The following is a 14,960-nucleotide window of genomic DNA, read 5'->3' on the forward strand; positions in this document are numbered from 1 at the left end:
TCACGTGACCACCTGCCAGACTCTGCCTCAGGACATGGGACAGATAGGCTGGGACCACACTACATGGCATTTGGCACAGGTGTTTGAGTGACAGTGGTGTCATGCAGTTGCAAGGGGCAGCAGCAACAGCAGTCTCAGCCTCCGGATCCAGTGTCCTATGTCAGGGGACTCTGTCGTGAGGGTGACATCTATACCCAGGAGCAGGGCCCTGGCTATATGTGAGCCTCCCCCTAGGGTCCATTGTGGATTCTGTTCCCGTCTGTGTAGCCTCAAGCCTGGTTTGTGACTTTCCTTGAAATAGAACAAGGCCCCACATTCTCTCTCATCCCAGTCTCTGTAACTGTGCACATGTATCACAAAGAGGCAGAAGTCGATGTAGGCAATAGCTTCAGAGAGCATGATTTCAGACTTTTTTTCCAGTTTTACTGAGATATAACTGACATACACCATTGTGTCAGTTTAAGGCTACAGTCTCTTGATTTGATACATTTCTATGCTGCAAAATGCTTACAACCAGAGCATTAGCCTAGACCTGCACCTTGTCACATAGTTACCATTTCCTTTTGTGTGGTGCAAACATTTAAAATCTACACTCTTGTTATCTCAGAGATTTTATGTTGAGCTGATAACCACTTCCTCAATCTGCCACCTGGCTCTGCCCCATGGGAGAGAAAATATGTATCTCCCAACAGGTCTTATTTTTCTTCCTAGAAAAAACAACAATTTTTAAATGTGGATGTAAGACCCCTTCCCACAATGAGGGCTCTCATCAATGACCTCACTGCATCTCTACCTGGTGGAACCCCAGGATTGCTTGTGGGTTTGTTACAAAATGCTCAGGCCTCTCCCCATCTACGATGTTAGAGCGTTGGGCGTGGACCCAGGAATCTTAATAAGCCCCACAGGAGAGGCAGAGGCACAGCCATGTGGGAATCGTGCTTTATGTGCTTGGTGCTCAGTGTGTGATCTGAAGACCAGAAGCAGCACCAACCTTGTTATAAACCCAGAATCTCACACTCTACTCCAGACTGTCTAGCTCTTCCTCAGTCCAGGAAATTCCTGTGCACACTGAAGGCTGGGTCTCCCTGGAGTGTGTGCCTTCTAGGTGCAGAACCAGAACTGTGCAGTGTGCTCTAGGTTTGCTCTGATCTGCTTGCTTAGTGCTGACAAGTCCAGGGTTTGGTCCTGTTCCTCTCTCTTCTATGGCCATCATCCCCTTGGTGACCTCATCTATGCTAAAGGCTCTAAACATCATTTATATGGTGTCACCTCCATATCTATTCCTCCAACCTAGATATTTCTCCCACCCTGCACTCTATATCCAGCTGCCAACTTCGCTTGTATTTCTAATAATCTCAGATTCCACACTCCTAAATTGTGTGCCTGTGACGCAGCTTCCCTAAATGTCCTGCTTCCAGAGTCCTCCCTGTTTCCATGGAAGGCACTCCTCATTTCTACCTGCAGTCTGAAGCATTGGATGCCGTCCCTGATTCCTCCTTCTCACAACCCAGAATTAATACATTAGGAAATGCTGTAAAGTCCATCTTTAAATGTATCCAGGACACACACACACACACACACACACACACACACACACACACTAACTGGAGCACAGTCACTTCCTATTATTTTCTCTCTTCAACCCCCACATAAATCCGACATCCCCCTCCTGGAACACTGTACTAGATTCCCACAGCTTCCCTTCTGGTCACTTGCCCTTCACCTCTCGATTCTGCACAGCAACAAATGCTTCCAAAGAGTAGTCCCAGGTGGACCATCTGATCTAAACCATCTGGTGGCTCCGCATCTCAGAGAAAACTGAAAACCCTTCTAATCCTAAGGTCTAGACATCTGACCGCATTTCACATGCTCTCTGCTCCAGCCACAGTGGTCTCTCACCCTTCCTTGAACACAGGACATACTCCTGCCCTAGTGAATGTGCCTGGAGGTTCTCCTGCCTGGAAAGAACTCCCTGAGACATGCTCTTCAACAACTCCTTGTGTCCCACACATCTCTCAGAGGTGAGCTTCCCAGTGAGGCTCACACTTACCACCCTAGTAAAGTAGCCACCTTCCCTGTCCCCACACAGGTAACTCTCTGGGTCAACTTCCTCAAAGCACCTACCAATTTCCAATTTAAACACTTCCCTTATTTACCACATTTATACAATATACAGTTGACTCTGAATTACACTAGTTGGAACTGTGCACATCCACTGATATGTGGACTTTTTTTTTACAATAAGTACTGCCAGTGAAGTTTCTCTTATGTTTTCTATTTTCTCCAGCTTAATTTATTGTAAGAATACATGTACATATACATGTAATGTACAAAATATGTGTTAAATGACTGTTCATGTTTTCAGTAAGACTTCTTAGCAACAGTAGGTTATTAGTAGTAGTAGTTAAGTTTCAGGAGAGTCGAAAGTTACACTTGGAATTCTGACTGCACAATGGGGTCATTGCCTTCAGTCCCCACATTGTTCCAGGGTCAAGTGGAGTCTGTCCCTCACCCCTAGGACATATTCTCCACAAGACCAGCATGTTTGCCTCTTCTTAGTCACTGAGGTGTCCTAGATGAAAAAAATAGCAGGTCCTGTACGTGGCACACGACATTATCAGTGGAACGATTGGTCAGCAGAGAGGACCTCTGTCTTCTGGATGAGTCTCAGGCACAGCCCGTCCGTGGCAGCTCCCGCACAAAGTGCCCCCACCTCACCATCAGTGCCACCTCTACTTTTCCCCCAGGGCTGCTCCTCCTTCCCTTTTTCTGCTGAGCTCCCCCCTCCCACAGCGTTTCCCCTGCACAGCACAGCACAGCACAGCACAGAATTACAGTTCTGTCTTCAGAAACACTGTACTTAGGCTCTAGTGGGCCCTTTCTCCACAACCAAATAGAAGTTTACATTAGACCCTGCTTTATAAATCCATGAACTTGGATGGGAGCCACACCAGCATCACTAAACTAAGGGCAGGGAAAGGGCATAGAGAGGGAGGGAAGGTAGAAACTAACTGAAGTTGAAAAAGGATGAGAAACTCTCAGATTCCTCTCTACCTCCAGAATCTAAAGAATAATCCAGAAGACAGCTCTAGAGGGAGGAGAAGGGAAGGATGACTGAAAATTCATCTCTCCAAACCCCAGAGACTCCTGTGTGCAGAGCACACCTAGGTCTGTGGGAATGTCAGTCGAAAAGACTCTTGGTGATGTAACTGCCAGGGTCACCTGGGAAGAATGAGACAGGAACTCGGACACAAGAGCAAGAACAGGCCTGATGCTCCACAGAAACAGGGTAAAAAAAACCACCCAAAAGATGGGGCTGAGGGCTCAACCCAGGTTGGAGCCTGGGCTGACCCAGTCACAGGAATCATTTGCTGCCCAAGGTCCTGGTGACAGGTGACATCCAAGCCCCTATGATCACAGGTCCTGGTGAGACAAGTATCCACAGAAGGGACAAGGACAAGGAGCAGAGACATGACCCAGCTGAGGAGTGAGCACGTCACACCAATGGTGCTTGAGCACCAACTGGACACAGGCCCTGTCCCCGCTCGGCTCCTCACAGTTCTCTCCTGTCCCCACCTGCACCAGACTCAGTACAGCAAAAACACAGGTTCTGAAGGTTCTCAGTGCTTTCATTTCTTTTCTACTTCAACTTTACAAATCCTCTCTTTTATTATCTCATCATCCCCACATGCCAAGAATTACAAAACACAGTTCATATCTGGATTCTCATTTTCAGTGGGGAAGTAAGGCAACAATACTCTGACCAACATGAAATGAAGACGGGGATGGAGACGGTTCAGCCCTACCTCTGCTGGAATAAGAAAGCAGATCAGAAAGGGAACAGGAATCAGTATGGGGAGGGGTCATGGTGGGCGGGGGGGGGGGGCAGTCTCCTGTGTCCTCACAATATGCTAATGGGAACGCAGACACATTCTGACACCATCTGCAGGAAGTCAGGGGATCTCGATGTCACTAAGTGGGGGTGTGAACAGATCCTGCATCGCTCAGTGCACCACAGGCAGTGGGTCTCACACTGTGGAAAAAATTAATCATTAACAGATTTAAGTCAGTCACATAAGAGCCAATTTCTCAACAGCCCCCCGCATGTCAAAGTATCCTTAGTGCCCCCACCCCTCCTCGCTTCAGGCCGTCCAGAGTCTTACCTTTAGGAGCCATTAGAAACGAATCAGAGCCCTAGGCGCTGTTATCACCTGGGGTAGAACAAACAGGACGTGATCAGAACCACAGGAGATGAGACTAAAGGAGGAGCTTATAGTGGCGGGGGGCGGAGGGGGGGGGCAGGGATCTCCCTATGAGGTCCTGTCTACACTATCCCAGGGTTTCAGGGATCATCCTCTCCATACTTACGTGCAGCGTGAGAGTAGCTCGGTCCTTTTCCTCCTGTGGGAAGAAAATATCATGTTAGAGACTTGGGACAGCTGGGCCATGAGATCCTAGAGCAACCTCCTAGTCCTGGTCCAAAATGAAGCTTCCAGAGTTCTGACTAAACACCCAGGGCAGGATTGGGACACATGAAGAAAGAGTTGTGGGGTCACAGGACCACCTGACTTGCTGGAGGTCTGTCCTGAACATGGACCTTCCTCTCTGTCCTGTCACTGCTAGGAATCAGGTCCCCATCAGCAGAACTACCAAGTGAAAATCTGTCCTTCATTTTCCAAGTGCTTTGCTACAGAGTGAATGTTAGTAATGGCTCCAGAGTGGGCAGTAACATGTGTGCGGATGGTATTTCCCAGGAACCAGGCAGGACAATGTGCTACCTACGAAACTCCCCAAGGGGACTAGAGACTCAGATCCCCCCACTCTGTTCCTACCTGAGAACTTCTTCCTCCAGATCACAGCTCCAACCACCACAATGACCACAAGGACAACCACAGCAGCAATGATGCCCGGGATGGGGATGGAAGGCTGAGAGGATGGTTCTGGAAGGGGAAGGAAGGTGAGAGGCCCAGATATCTGGCTTTAGTCTTGACTTTGTGAAATTCTCCATAAGGGCCCTGCGTTCCCGTCAGGGAACCCTCCTTACCCCATCTCAAGGTGATGGGCTCGGGCAGCCCCTCGTGCTGCACATGGCACGTGTATCTCTGCTCCTCTCCAGAAGACACCACCACAGCCGCCCACTTCTGGAAGGTCCCATCTCCTGAAGGTCTGGTGTCCACAAGCTCTGCGTCCTGGGTGTGGTCCTGCCCATCACGCTGCCAGGTCAGGGTGATCTCCGCAGGGAGAAGCCCAGGGCCCAGCACCTCAGGGTCACCTCACGGTCAGAGATGGGGTGGCGGGTCACATGTGTGTCGGGAGATTCTGAGGAAGAAGAAACAGAGAATCCACACTGTGGTTTAGCTTTATGGGCCACTGAAACTGCATCCACATGACCATCCTGAGGTAGACAGGACCATTGTTTGGATGGAAGAAACACAAAACCCAGAGAGAAGTCTAGCCTTTGGGATCTCCTGATCCTTGTTAAGTTCTGGAATCAGGGAGAGAGCCCGGGTGGGAGGCTGCAGATCTAAAGTGGGGAACACACTGTGGTCCTGACTGTGGTGGAGGGTGAATGACTCAGAATACCCAGACTCAGATCTCCAAACATGTTCTCAGGGAGAACAAGGCCTTGAGAGGGAAGGTCAGGGTTCACAAGGTGGCTGCCAGGGTCAGAGGGAACTGCTGATGGGTTATTTCAGGGATGGGCTCAACCTGAGTCCCTGCTGGGGACAGTGGATTCCTATCTGTCCTTGAGAGAAAAGCGCCCTCTAGGTGAGTCACTCTAGCAGGAATATGAACACCGAGGCGGATGTCCCTCTTCCCACCCGTGGGAGGGGCGCTGTTCTGACACTGAGTCCATTTTTCCTTCCTCGTGGGAAGCCAGCCCCAGTGGAGGGGCCATCGGGGAGGCCCAGCGGTCCCGGTACCTGCGCGCAGCGACGTCTCCTTCCCCATCTCCAGGTATTTGGGGAGCCCCTCCACGCATGTGCCCTCCAGGTAGTTCCTCCAGCGCTCCGCCTCACCGGCCACCTCCCACTTGCGGCGTGTGATCCGCGCCGCGGTGTCCGCCGCGGTCCAGGAGCGCAAGTCCTCGTTCAGGGCGATGTAATCCTCGCCGTCGTAGGCGTCCTGACTGTACCTGCGGAGGAGGCGGCCGTCAGGCCCGATGTCACAGCCATACATTCTCTGGAGGCTGTGCGACTCTGGCCCCGCCCCGCCCCCAGAACAGCAGTGATTAAGGTGAAACCGAAAGTAAACCCGCCTAAAAGCTCTTGCGGGCTCTTCTCGGTGTCGGGGGACAGGGGTCCTGTGACCTCGCCGCTGTGCTCAGACCCAGAGACTCGGGGCGACCCCAGCCCGTCCGTAGGGATGGGGGTCGTGCCCTGGACTCGGGTCCGCTCACCCGACACGGTCTGATTGTAGTAGCCGCGCAGGTTGTTCAGGCTCAGTCGGAAAGTCTGGGCGTGGTCCTTGGACCATCCGCGTCTGCTCGTCCCAATACTCCGGCCCCTCCTGCTCCATCCACGGCGCCCGCGGCTCTTCCCTGGGATTTGGGGCGTCGCTGTCGAACCGCACGAACTGCGTGTCGTCCACGTAGCCCACGGAGATGAAGCGGGGCTCCCCGCGGCCGGGCCGGGACACCAAGGTGTAGAAATACCTCAGGGAGTGGGAGCCTGCGGGCGCGGAGGCGCTGAGACCCCGCCGGACCCTCCTCCCCGCGCGGGGCCCGGGTGCCAGGGGGAGGCGGCCAGGAGGGCAGGGGGAGGGGGACCCGAGTTGGGGAGAGCAGGGCGGAGTCCGGGAGGGGTCGGGGAGGGCAGGCTAGGGCGGGCTTGGAGGCGGGTGGGGGTCTGGGGTGGGGGCGGAGGACAGGCACCTTCCCTGTGGGTCCCGCGTCCCCGCTGGGCGGTCTCCTCGCTCCTGCCCCGCAGAGGCCCTTTACTCCTGACCCCGCACTCACCCGCCCAGGTCTGGGTCACGGCCAGGGCCTCCGACAGCAGCAGGAGGAGGGTTCGGGGCATGACGAACCCCATCCTCGGCATCCGGAGAGAATGTGAGTCGCAGCTGGTACCAGGGGCGGGTGCTGAGACTTTATGACTCGGAACCGCGGTGCCGCTGATTGGCTTCTCCGGAAACTGGACACTAATAGTGTGAACCGGGGCTGCGTCATTAGTATCCAGGCAGAAGGAGCTGACACAGGTCGTGACCTGGAGAAGTGAAACCAGGGCAGTTGGGGGCTCCCCACCACTGGGCTTCCCCGTCCCCGACACTAACCGGGGGCAGAGACCCTGAGAGGCAGGCCGGGACCTGGGACTTGGCCTGGACGCCTCACCTACTGCACAGAACTCTCTTTGTCACACTGTCTCCCCGAGTCTTGGTCCAGGAGCTGTTATTCTCCAACATTTTGTTCTCAGGATATCTATAGAGTCTTACAAATTAGTGAGAATCCCAGGGATAATTGTGTGTCTGTGGGTTATATCTATCCATATTTACCATAGTAGGAACAAAACAGAATTAAATATTTATTAATTCATTTACCATCATATGAAAACAGCAATATGTTTTTTTATGAAAAATAATTTTTCCAAATAAACAAGGCAGTGAAAAGAGTGGATTTTGCTTTATTTTACATTCTTGCAAGTCACTTTCTTGTCTGTCTCATTAGAAGACCACTAGATGTTCAGATTTGCTTCTGCATCTATTGTGTTGTTTTGGCTGAAGTATATGAAGAAAATTTACGTCCTTGACCAAATATAGGAGAATAGTATGTTTCATATCGTTTTCAGATAATTATGGGTATTCGTCTTTGATCTATATTAAAACTACACAAGTTGTACTTTCTCTGAGGTTATTTGAAACTGGAACCTGAACCGGTATCATTGTCTCCTTCTGTGTTACATTCAATCCATAGGCCCATCTACACATGGAATGGATCTTGTGCTAATGCACAATTGTTTTTAAGTAATGTGTTGTGTGTTGTTTCACTTAGTAATATAGGTGTTCTGGCGTTGATTAGAGTGGAATCGAATTATCACAAAGTCATTTGTTTTGGGGTGCCTGCCTGGCTCAGTTCGTTAAGCATCCAGCTTCGGCTCATGTCATGATCCTGTGGTTCATGAGTTCTAGCCCCTCATCAGCTGTGCTAACAGCTCGGAGCCTGGAGCCTGCTGAGGATTCTGTCTCCCTTTCTCTCTGCCACACCCCCGCTTGCACTCTGTCTTTCTCTTCCTCTAGAAAATGAATAAACATTAAAAAAAAATTTAAAGAAAGTCGTTTGTTTTAATATTACCACAAATCCCAACTGAAAAGGTGGTCAGTACCGAGAAGCTGTCAAGATTTTGGGTGGATCACAGGTTAAATGGGATGGGCTACATTGGGTGATGGGTACTAAGCAGGGACTTGTTGTGATGAGCGCTGAGTGTTGTATGTAAGTGATGAATCACTCTTGAAACTAATAATACACAGTATGTTAACTAACTGGAATTTAAATAAAAACTTGAGGGGGAAAAAAGGGTAAAAAAGCAGCGATAGCTCACATTAACCAGCATAGGGAGATGTTTAATATTTTGTGGGTTGTACAGTGCCTTGTTTTTGTCTGTAATTAGACAAAGTAATGTCATGGTTTCACAGTGTCCTTGTATGTTGATGTTCTGTGAGATGACTGGCTCATGTTCCACAGGATTATAATATGGCCCAGTGGTGTCATTGTCAGACCAGTTCCCGATGTGGGGGCTGCTGTTTCTTCTGTCTTCAATTCTGTGTTTTAAAATAGATACAACCAATTAATAATAATTAAAGAATTTGTGTTTTGGGAGCCTGGGTGGCTCAGTCCGTTAACGGTTGGACTCCTGATCTCATGGTTTGTGAGATGGAGCCCTGTGTCAGGCTCTGTGCTGACAGTGTAGAGCCTGCTTGGGATTCTCTCTCTTGATCTCTCTGTCTCTGTCTCTACCCCTCCCCTGCTCATACTCATTGTCTCTGTGTCTCACTATAAGTAAAAATAACTTTTTAAAAATCTGGAAGGACTTTTAAATTCTTAAATATCCTTACACATTGGCCCCATTAGTGTTCTTATGTGTTTATTTCTTCTTGTATCACTCCCTGAGGAGAAGCATTCTCTCAGCTTACCGACTGTGTAACTTATTCACACTAAAACTACTCCCAGATTTAGGGTAGGTTTTAGCTTTAATGTTTCATAGCAGGAATTCCAGACCCTAGTTCAAGTATTTAGCCCTTTTTCATGGAGTACCTCATTCCTGTCTCCTAACATGTCTGCCAAATTTGGTTACTGTTCTCTATCTTCAGAGGCCAATCTTCTCAGGAAAATCAGCACCAGAGGAGAAAAAGGAAGAGTAAGTTATACTGAGAGCAAAAAAAGAATCATGTAGTGAGGAATAAGAGGGACTTAGTGGGATTCATGCAGAGGGTGTACTTCCTGAAATCTCCCACTCTGGCACATTGTCTCTCTCCCCTCCACACACAGACCTTTGGGCCCACATCCCCCTACTCTCCACACACAGGTGAGATCTTTGTGAAATCTGTGCAGTGTCGCATGGCCCTGGCCCAGCTCCTGGTGGAGCAGAACTTGCCAGCCATTGCCATCCTCTGAGAGATGTCCCAGGAGGAGAGGTGAGTCAGAGATGCAAAGATGTTTTGTGTCCTTGGGAGAAAATGAGACCACAGGGAGAATGGAATATGAACATTTTTCTAATTGCCTTTCTGAAAAAGGCTTTCTTGCTGTCAGTAGTTTAAAGATCTTTGATAACAAAATCTTGTGGCTGCCAACCTATGTGGCCGAGGCATGGACAGTAGCAGATGAACACTGCCATCAACAACCACCTGCCTGAGGATTCCCACCCCTACCTGCATCGGGTAAACTGCACACTCACACGGGCATCCCAGTGTCCCCTCCCACCCCTTGATTTCCTATGTCTTCATACCGTACATCTTTGTCCCTCCTTTGGGTCTTCCTATTTTGGGGTCTTCCCAGTGCTACCCTCTGTCCCCTTCCAGGAGGCCTGTGCAGACCAGTTGCCCGAGGGGATTGTCCATCACGTTTGTGTAAAGTGAAAACAATGCCAAGATCCTCAGTGATGTACAGGGTCACACTGAGGTCAGTAGTAGTGAGCTGCCTGATGAGATGGATATTTCCTCCTCCAGTGAGTATTGATCTCATGAAATTGGTTCCTCCAACTCTTCAGAGTCTCCTTGTTCCTTAGAGACTTTGTCTTGAACCATATAGTGCAGGCAATGGTGCCTGATGCCTAATGGGTGCCTGACAAGTTTATGCCCCCAGATCTTGATACCTTGTTGGGATGTTGTGTTTATTTCCATGTGGGATCTCTTTCCACTCTCATCCAATTAATTGTCTTTCTTGAACCCCAGCCTCTTCTCTGACCCCACACTCCACACAAAAACCTGCACGTTTAGGGGTCTGTGTTTCTGCCAGTCTCACTTAGCCTTTCCATGCCTTATTGTAACTGTATGTTTTATCTGCAGTTGCACACATGAGAGAGGATGCACCCATTCTCAGAGTCTGATGCACATCTCCCATCCATGAACCAGGAAATCATAGATGACCTAAGCTGAAATCAAAAGTTGGATGCCCAACTGACTGACTCACCCAGGTACCCTTACAGTGTATTCTTCCTAATTAATTTCTTTTAAAAAATATTTTAAATTTGAGTATAGCTGACACACAAGATTACTTGTTTTTTAAGTTTATTTATTTTTGAAATAGATAGAGCATGAGCAGGGCAGGGCAGAAAGAGAGAGGGAGACACAGAATCTGAAGCAGGCTCCAGGCTCTAAGCTGTCTGCACAGAGCCCAACACAAGGCTTGAACTCACAAACCATGAGATCAGGACCTGACCCAAAGTCGGATACTTAACCGACTGAGCCACCCAGGTACCACAAGATTACTTTTATTTCGTGTGTACAACATAATGACTCAACTTCTGTATACGTATTTTTCTTTGAGAAAGAGACAGCAAGAGCTGAGAAGAGAGGCAAAGACAGAAAGAGAGAGAGAGAGAGAGAGAGAATCTGGAGCAGGCTCAATCCCTCAGTCCCTGCAGGGATGGATCCCATGACCATGGGATCATGACCTGAGAACCTACTAATCCACCCAGGGGGCTTCACCTTGTATCTACACCATCCTGTGCTCACCACAGTGTAGCTTCCATGTGTCACCACACAATGATGTTACAGTCTCACTGACAATATTCCCTGTCCTGTGCCTTTTATTCCTATGACCTGTTCGTTCCATAACTGGACCTTGTGTCTCCCACTCCCCTTACCCTGGTGCCCATCCTCCCAACCCCCTTCCCTCTGGCAATCATAAGTTTGTTCTCTGTATTTATGTGTCTTATTCTGCTGTTTGTTTCTTTCTTCATTTGTTGTTGTTGTTGTTGTTGTTTTAGACTCCACATATGGGTGAACTCATATGGTACTTGTCTTTCTCAGTCTGATTTATTTCCCTTAGCAGACATTCTACCCTATTTGTCCATCCATGTTGTCACAAGTGGCAGCACATATTTATATGTATGTGTATATACCACACATCTTCCTTAGCCATTTGTCTCTGGGAGCATACAAGTTGGTTAGTGTGGCTTTTGGAAAAATGTCACTCACTGAACATCATCTGGGATGAGGGCGCCGCCTGGTGTCCAGGTCCCTGTCCAGGTGCTGGAGCTGAAGGAGACCCTAGGGATGGCCTGGCTGAGCAGGAGAAAGACAGCTGGGTCTTCTCTCCTTAGTCCTGTGGCCGCACATGGGGTGGAAGGTAAGGGGACACCCCCACTGCTCTGCTCTCAGGTGCATTCTGACTGAGAAGCCTGAGTGGGGTCTGGGCTGTAAGCCAAGTGGAGGTGTCTGAGCAGAAGCCTGGGCATCAGTGGGGACAGGATGAGGTTTCTGAGCAGCCCTGGACTCCACAGCGGTCAGGCTCAGGGGTGAGGCAGGATTGCAGGAGAGGAGAGCTCAGGAGCTCGTGCATTGCTGAGGTGTCTGTGTCCCTGTGCGCCTCGTCCTCCAGCCCCATGATGGTGATACAGGGAAAACTGAAAAGTAGAAAAACTTCCTTGGGCTCCTATTTCTATATGTTTCAAAATTCAGTAAAACAAAAATCATTTCTGATTTGGAAATAGCTTCTCAATGTCTACATACGCTCCGTAGCATGCACATGCACACTCATATTTTGTGAGTTGAAGCCCCACATCAGGCTCTGGGCTGACAACAGTGAGTCTGCTTGGGATTCTGTCTCTCTCCCTCCCTTTCCCTGTCTCTCCCCGCCGCCCCCGCCCCTGCTTGTGTACTCTCTCTGTCTCTCAATATAAATAAATAAACTAAAAAAAAAAAAAAGAATTGGTGTTTTCATTTTTTTGGGTAAATACCCAAGAGTGCAATTATTGGATTATATGACGAATCACTATGTTATAAACCTGAAAGGAATGGAATAGTGTGTGTAAACTGCAATCAAATAATAAGAAAATAAAAAAGAAAAAGACAATTGGAAATATTAGAGAACAGCATGCAAAGGAAGACAAAAATGTCACACACATATATTGGCAATAAATACACATAAACAAAATGAGACGTGGAATAAAAAATGTGAATAAACATTCTGAAAAATATCTCCACAATTTAAATGTACCTGTACTGTGACATAGACATTCTCTTTTAGGAATTTATCCTTTTCTAAAAAATATATTTATTTATTTATTTTGATAAAAAGTGAGAAAGAGTGCATGCAGGAGTGGGGAGAGGAGCAGAGAGAGAGGAGTGAGAGAATCCCAAGCAGTCTGATGCCAAGCTGGATCTCAGGAACCCGGAGATCATGACCTGAACTGAAATCAATGGTCTGATGCTTAACCGACTGATCCACCCAGGTGCATTTCTTTTAGGAGTTTATCCTAAGGAGATAATCACGTATGTTCTCAAAAATATATTTGCAAGGGTGCGCCTGGGTGGCTCAGTTGGTTAAGTATCCAACTTCGGCTTAGGTCATGATCTCAAGGTTCTTGATTTCATGCCCTGCGTCAGGCTCTGTGCTGTTAGCTTGGAGACTGGAGCCTGCTTAGGATTCTGTGTCTCTTTCTCTCTCTGCTCCTCCCCCACTCACTATCTCTCAAAAATAAATAAACATTAAAAACTTCAAAACTATATTTTCAGGGGATGCTTCTTGAATTGTGGCTTATAAAAACAAAGAATGGAACTATATCTAAGTGCTATAATCAATATGATAACGATAAGTATAAGTAGTGGAATACGTCTCAGGCATTATCCTCATGTGATGTACACAGAGGGTCAAAGTTAATCATCAAAGCAAACCCATGAGGCACCCCCTACGGGATCCCTTTGTACACACAGGGAGAGGGAGACTCAGGGAGGATAAGAAGGTAGTGGAACCAGGGTTCAATCCAGAACGTTTGCACTCAGAGGCTTTGTCGACTTGTCTTTCTTTAGTTCTCTGTCCATCGGGAGGTGGGTATGAGCGTGCACTCCATGCAAGTGAACTGTTGCAATGTTCCAGAGTGTTCTGCAATGGGATGCTGCTAGGTTCAGAGACTAAGAGGACATTAAGAGGCAGTGTGACTTACCTGCACAAATCAAACTAAAGCCCATCATCCCATGTACATCTCAAGGCCTCCAGTGACTCAGGGTCAGCTGACTCCAGATGTAAAATGAAGAACAAGCGTGAGCCCCTGGTGACACGACGCTGGCACTGTCCTGTGGGAGGTGGGCATTAGCAGAAATGACAAGAAAATGTAAGTCACTCCTGAGGTGAGTGTGTGTGGAGAAAGATCAGGATGTCCCGAGGACAGATGACAGGAGACCTAACAGGTCCCCAGTCATTAGAATCAATCGTTCTACAGAGTGTAAGAGGCATATGGCATATGGAACAGAATCTGAACCACACACACCGGTGAACAATCCTAGAACAGGAAAGAGCTCTTGGGAGTTAAAATGATGACTCTAGAAATGAATAATTTAGTCGATAAAGTGGATGATTAAAGTTGTACTTCCTCGAAGTAGTGCAGTCGGGAGGTGGAGGCAGCAGGAGAGAAGACCTGTTTGGTTCTTAAAATTTGTTTCTAAAAATTTCAAGAATATTTCTCAGAGTTGACAGGGAGGAACGCATATGTTGAAAGTCCTACCCAAGTTCTTAACTAGAGTGGATGACAAGAGACCCACACGAAGACACGTCACAATGAAATGTCAGGAGGAGGGTAGAGGAGCAGACACCTCGGAAACTCCAGACACAACAACACAGAACTGGCAGCTGGGAGACATGACCCACGGTCCCCAAATCCCGAGGACAACTGTGTCCAGGACAGAGTCTCTATCCCATCACCGTGGGAATCAGGGTGAGGGTAGCCCAAAGGCACGTCAGGTGTTTAGAGTGTCAGTGTCTACTTTCCACGTTCCCTCCATGGGATACCACTAGGCAAAGGGGAAAATGATGGAGAAAACCAAAAGGGAGCACATGGGATCCAGGCAACAGGGGGCCAGAAGGAGAGAGGCAGAGGGCACCCAGGCTGAGCTGAGGGGATCCGGCTGTCGGCCCTGCCCCAGGTGTGCAGGCATCCCGTCCACATGGGGCAGGACTGAGGGCTGCAGGATGGGCATCTGCACAGACATGAGGTGGAATAGTGGATGGGCTCGAATAGATTCATGAAGATTTACCCGGGGGAGCTTGGGAAGGATTTAAATGAGAACAACAGACACTAAGCAAATGAAGGATAAGATATGTATTTACTCCGGGAAAATAATAAGATGAGTCAGGAAAGGTAAAGTAATCATAGTCTACTAAATGCTCAGTTGTGAGTAGCATTTCACGGTCATACAAATGCAAACAGTGCACACTGGGCTAATCAAAGTTATAAAATAATTATACGGGGCATATGGGAGAGTATGAAAGAGCAAATTCAGTAAAGATGATGCATAAACCTGAAAACCAG

At 48.4% G+C, this 14,960-nt stretch overlaps 1 protein-coding gene, 1 long non-coding RNA gene and 2 pseudogenes across 2 annotated transcripts in view; 3 read left to right on the plus strand and 1 right to left on the minus strand.

The window, feature by feature from the left end:
• LOC128777761 (uncharacterized) overlaps window positions 1-2,234 on the plus strand; it is a 114,729-nt gene extending 112,495 nt beyond the window's left edge. The window contains exon 2 of the long non-coding RNA XR_008423121.1: window positions 1,949-2,234. This is a non-coding gene — a long non-coding RNA (uncharacterized LOC128777761). The remainder of the gene's footprint in view (window positions 1-1,948) is intronic.
• Window positions 1-7,107, minus strand: part of LOC109249536 (DLA class I histocompatibility antigen, A9/A9 alpha chain-like) — a 59,224-nt pseudogene extending 52,117 nt beyond the window's left edge.
• Window positions 1-14,960, plus strand: part of LOC128777755 (class I histocompatibility antigen, Gogo-B*0103 alpha chain-like) — a 345,882-nt gene that overhangs the window by 238,579 nt on the left and 92,343 nt on the right. The gene's annotated exons all lie outside the window — the stretch shown is intronic.
• Window positions 1-14,960, plus strand: part of LOC109261985 (DLA class I histocompatibility antigen, A9/A9 alpha chain-like) — a 288,568-nt pseudogene that overhangs the window by 181,265 nt on the left and 92,343 nt on the right.

The sequence above is a fragment of the Panthera pardus genome, unplaced genomic scaffold (genome assembly GCF_024362965.1).
Source record: "Panthera pardus isolate Hobbes unplaced genomic scaffold, ASM2436296v1 HiC_scaffold_17, whole genome shotgun sequence".
Lineage (NCBI taxonomy): Eukaryota > Metazoa > Chordata > Mammalia > Carnivora > Felidae > Panthera > Panthera pardus.